This window comes from Anopheles moucheti (assembly GCF_943734755.1).
Source record: "Anopheles moucheti chromosome X unlocalized genomic scaffold, idAnoMoucSN_F20_07 X_unloc_49, whole genome shotgun sequence".
NCBI classification, from domain to species: domain Eukaryota; kingdom Metazoa; phylum Arthropoda; class Insecta; order Diptera; family Culicidae; genus Anopheles; species Anopheles moucheti.
In genome coordinates this window covers 22,501-27,500 of record NW_026453558.1, presented here as the reverse complement: position 1 = coordinate 27,500, position 5,000 = coordinate 22,501, and positions in this window count along the sequence as shown.

Here is a 5,000-nt window from a genome sequence, read left to right as displayed (position 1 = left end):
CCGAGCTTGTGTCGGCGACCCAAAATCGACGCACTTGGGAAAAATGTTCTAGCAGGGGCCCTCCCATACAAAAATTTTTTTTTGACTCACCGGGTAAAATGGTCGCACTTGGTAAAAATGTTCTAGCAGGGGCCCTCCCATACAAAATTTTTTTCTTTTCAAAAATGATTTTCGTTTCACTTTTCATACTCAGGGAAGTCTAATATTGAAGTTTTGAGTCACCGTGAAAAAAATTTTTTTTTGACTCACTGGGTAAAATGGTCGCACTTGGGAAAAATGTTCTAGCAGGGGCCCTCCCATACAAAAAATTTTAATTTCTCAAATCGATCCGTGGTTTCACTTTTCATACTCTAGGGCCCATTTGCTTCAACTTTGGAAAAAATTTTCGATGATGAAAAATTTTCACCTTCGACGTCCATCGACCACTCGACCCGAACTTGGTACTTTTGTATGGAGGTACCCAAGTGGTGACTTTCTCATACAAAAATTTTTATTTCTCAAATCGATCCGTGGTTTCACTTTTCATACTCTAGGGCCCATTTGCTTCAACTTTGGAAAAAATTTTCGATGATGAAAAATTTTCGCCTTCGACGTCCATCGACCACTCGACCCGAACTTGGTACTTTTGTATGGAGGTACCCAAGTGGTGACTTTTTCATACAAAAATTTTTTTGCGAATACGTGTTCGTTCGCGATCATTAAGGCCATGAACCGCAAGTCCGCTGCGATAGAAATAGTGCATTGTAGTTACTCGACGAGAAAAAAAATCGGGACTTAGAAAAATTTTTGAAAGTCAAATCGTATTGACTTCCAACAACACCTGATAATAAACACACATTGCCTGTTGCACCACAGATCGCATTTGACTTAACAAATCGCCTGTTGGTACGCACATCACCATCGACTTTACCAATCGCGTTTCGCACCGCTAATCCCACTTGGCGTGGAGCCACGCACATAATGTTGCGAGGAGAGTATTAATCGGGACTTAGCGTTTTAAGCTCGCGAACACTCCACTATGGGAGTGCACGCAAGCACCAACTGTACACACACAACACAACAATCACTCTCGCGAACACTCCATTCCCAAAGTGAACGCGAGCACCAGCAAGCATGGGTCGCCTGAGAGGATCGATGCGAACGCATCTCTACAACTCGCAGCTCCCAGCCTGTAGTCCCGTCGTTTGCGGGCGGTCGAAGGTGTCGAAACTAGTTGTATCCACGGTCGACGGAAACACAGCCACCAGGGTTCCCTGTGGTAAGGTACTTCCACGTGCAGCGTGCTCCCGCCCGTTGCGGCTCAGTCTAGTGCTATAGCGGGGATGAGACGTCAGTGTGCGCGGGGCAGCACCGACGGATCTCGGAGGGTTGTTAAGCCCGCTAGCTTCCGATCACCTAATGGGTTTGAGAAGCGCTATCAGCTCGGATTGGATACGACCTTAGAGGCGTTCAGGCATAATCCAGCGGACGTAGCGTCATACCAAAGTCCGGTCGAACTAGTATTGAGCCAGTGGTCCGTACCTGTGGTTCCTCTCGTACTGCACAGGAATTCCGTTAAGATAGCGGCAAACAGCACACACCAGTAGGGTAAAACTAACCTGTCTCACGACGGTCTAAACCCAGCTCACGTTCCCTTGAAAGGGTGAACAATCCTACGCTTGGTGAATTTTGCTTCACAATGATAGGAAGAGCCGACATCGAAGGATCAAAAAGCCACGTCGCTATGAACGCTTGGCGGCCACAAGCCAGTTATCCCTGTGTGTGTGCGTAGCTGTCATTCACGGTGTTAGGACGTGCCTCTGTGTCGCTCGTGTTAAAATACGAAAATCAGGGTGTAAAATTGCGAAAAAAGGGCTAAAAAGTGTTATAAACATTGAGTTTTAGTGCCTTTTACCTTTTAATGGTGGAAAAATAACAAAACAGGACGATGCTCGCCTGATAAAAGCGATATAAATCTCTCCCATACATTTTGTATGGGAACAAACAAGTGCTATTTATTCGCGAAAGGGACGACAAAAACATCAAGTGGCACGTTTATTACGCAGTGGCGACGCCGAAGAACAATTTTCCGGACGGTGGCAGTGTGGAAAACGCCACAAAACTGAGAAAAAAGTGCGTGAAAAACAGCGGCAGAGCGGCGTCAGGTGGATCGTCGCGTGTGTACGTGTTGACGTGTTGACGTTTGTGCTGACGTCATCGGCGTCATTGGCAAAGCTTTCGGCTCCGAGCTTTCGCCTTAGCCGAGACACGGGGCAGCGCCATCTATCGGAACTAACGGGAGACTTCATCAGTGGCGTCACCTGGTGGACGATAGCGGATTCAGCGGTAGCGGCGACAACAACCCGCGCGCTTGGGAGATTTCAACGTCGGTACCAGCGGGCAACCCGGGTCGGTGTATGCGGGTTGCATACCGACAGGCGGTGATCTCAACGCTGGATAAGGAGGCGAACCCGGGCAAAATATTTATTGGTTTTAAATATTTGTTTTCCGAAACTAATATTTACTTTTGGTTTTAGAGCAAATATAACAATAAATAAAAACCTTGATAGGCTGGCCTTCACAGGGCCATGGACAGGGGCTTAAGGGCGCGAACACTCTCGGTTGACGAACCGAGCGCAGCCACCACCAGGAGCAGATCGGCCATGAGCGCGGGCAAGCGGCTCACTGTCCCGCTAACGCCGGTGATGGAGGGTGTGGCTGTTAGTGGAGCCATGAGCTCCAGCAAGTATGCGGCCAGGTTGGTGACTGGCACTGGAGGCTCTCCGTCGAGCGAGGTGCGACGCATCATTAGCGAGGCGAAACTCGACAGCGAGACGTTGCTTGCGGTCGTCAAAAAGCTGGAGGAGCAGGTAACGCTCCTGCGAGTTCAGATGGAGGCGGCAGCTGAGCAGGCTCGGCAAGACCTCCGCGAGGCGCGTCTGGAGGCTCGGCAGCGGGAGGAGCGGCTGGTTGCTGACAATCAGCAGCTGCGCGAGGAGCTCCGGAAGGAGCGAGAGTTGTTGACGGCGCTGGTGGCACAGACCGTCGGGCAGAACCAGCAGCCAACTACTGTGCAGCAGCAGCTGGAGCGGGCTACGCAGCAGAGCTCGCAGCAGCGTGGATATCAGCAGGACGCGGTGGTGGCTACGAGCAAGCCACCTCAGACGACGGATGGCGGCTCCTGGGTTGAGGTGGTGCGCCGTAAGCCGCCACGTCAGCAGGCGGCTGATCTACAGCGGCAGCAACAGTGGCCGCAGCTTCCGCAACGGCAGCAGCAACAGCAGCGGCAACAACCGCAGCAGCAGCAACGACAACAGCCGCAACGGCCTCAGCCACAGCGGCCTTTGGTGCAACAGCAGGTCATGCCGCGTCCACAATCTGCGCCACGGAAGCAGGCGAAGAAGAAGCTGGACGCCATCGAGGTCGCCCCGGGACAGGGACAGTCGTGGACCGATGTGTATCAGCTGATACGCAGTGCTCCGTCGTTGACCGAAGACCAGGCCAAGCTAGGAGTCGGGCGACGGACGACGCGTGATCGGCTGGTCATGGACCTTCAAGAAGGCGTCAACGCGCAGGAAGTCCTGGAACGGGTGCAGCAGGTCTGCGCGCAGGCTGCAGCTCCGGCCACCATCCGCTTGGTGACGGAGACGGTTGAGGTCCGCCTTGATGAGGTGGACCCTTTAGCGGTTGCATCGGATGTGGCGATGGCGGTGAAAGCAGTTTGCTCGGAGTCGGTGAGCGAATCCGCCGTGCATCTCACGAAGGCGTGGAACGGCACGCAGACAGCGTATGTAAAGATGTCGGCCAAGGTGGCGGACCGTGTTCACCAGCAGCATGTGCGAGTGTTGCACACCTCCTGCCTGGCGACGCGACTGGCACCTCCGACTCGGGGACAACTGCGGTGCTTCAAGTGCCTGGAGCACGGACATCTGCGGCACCAGTGCAGGAGCGAGATCGACAGATCGGCGCACTGCATCCGTTGCGGTCAACCGGGCCACCTGGCCCGAGTCTGCACAGCGGAGGTGTGCTGCGCGGTTTGCAAGGGCCCTCACCGGGTGGGACATCCGTCCTGCACTCGGGTCTGAAGGTCCTGCAGATCAACCTCGGGCGCAGCCGGGTTGCACAGGACCTGATGCTGCAGACGGCACGGGAGCAGCGGGTGGACGTCGTCATTGCCTGCGAGCTGTACAAGCCGCCTCGAGATAACGGCAGATGGGCGGTGGATGAGGCGCAGAGTGTGGCAGTGGTCGCCACCGGGGTTTACCCCATCCAACGCCTGTGGGGTAGCGTCCATCCCGGGCTGGTGGTGGCCACAGTGGCAGGTGTCACCTTTGCCAGCTGTTACGTTTCGCCGAACATCGGGCCAGCGGACTTTGGCGCCTATCTCGAGGCGGTGGAGATGGCGTTGGTTGGTCACCAGCTCATCGTGCTTGCCGGTGATTTCAACGCGTGGAGCCAGGAGTGGGGATGTCCCCGCACAACATCCAGGGGCCACTCGCTCATGGGGACGGTGCAGCATCTGCAGCTCGATGTTGTCAACCGCGGCAACGTACCCACCTTCATGGGCAACGGGGTTGCGCGCGAAAGCATCGTGGACGTCTCGTTCGCAAGCACCTCGATCGCCTTGCCTGGGACCTGGAGGGTGAGTTCCACCTTCACCCACAGCGACCATCGTTACGTGGAGTATTCCGTCGGTGTGCCGGGTCGGCAGGGACAGCGGCAGCAGCATCAGCCATCGCAGACGCACGGGAGCGGGGCTATCGCGACGCATGCCGGGATTCGCTGGAAGACCTCCCTCTTCCGCAGCGAGGACTACAAGACCGCCCTCGTCGACTGTCGCTTCGCAGAAGCTGATACGTCCGAGGCGCTGGTCGGAGCATTGACCCTCGCTTGCGACGCCATCATGGAGAGGGTAGGCAGGCCGAAGCAGCATCAACAGCCTCGGCTGTATTGGTGGACCCCGGAGCTGGGCGACTTGCGTCGGGAGTGTGAACTTGCCGAGGAGAGGCTTAGTGCTGCCA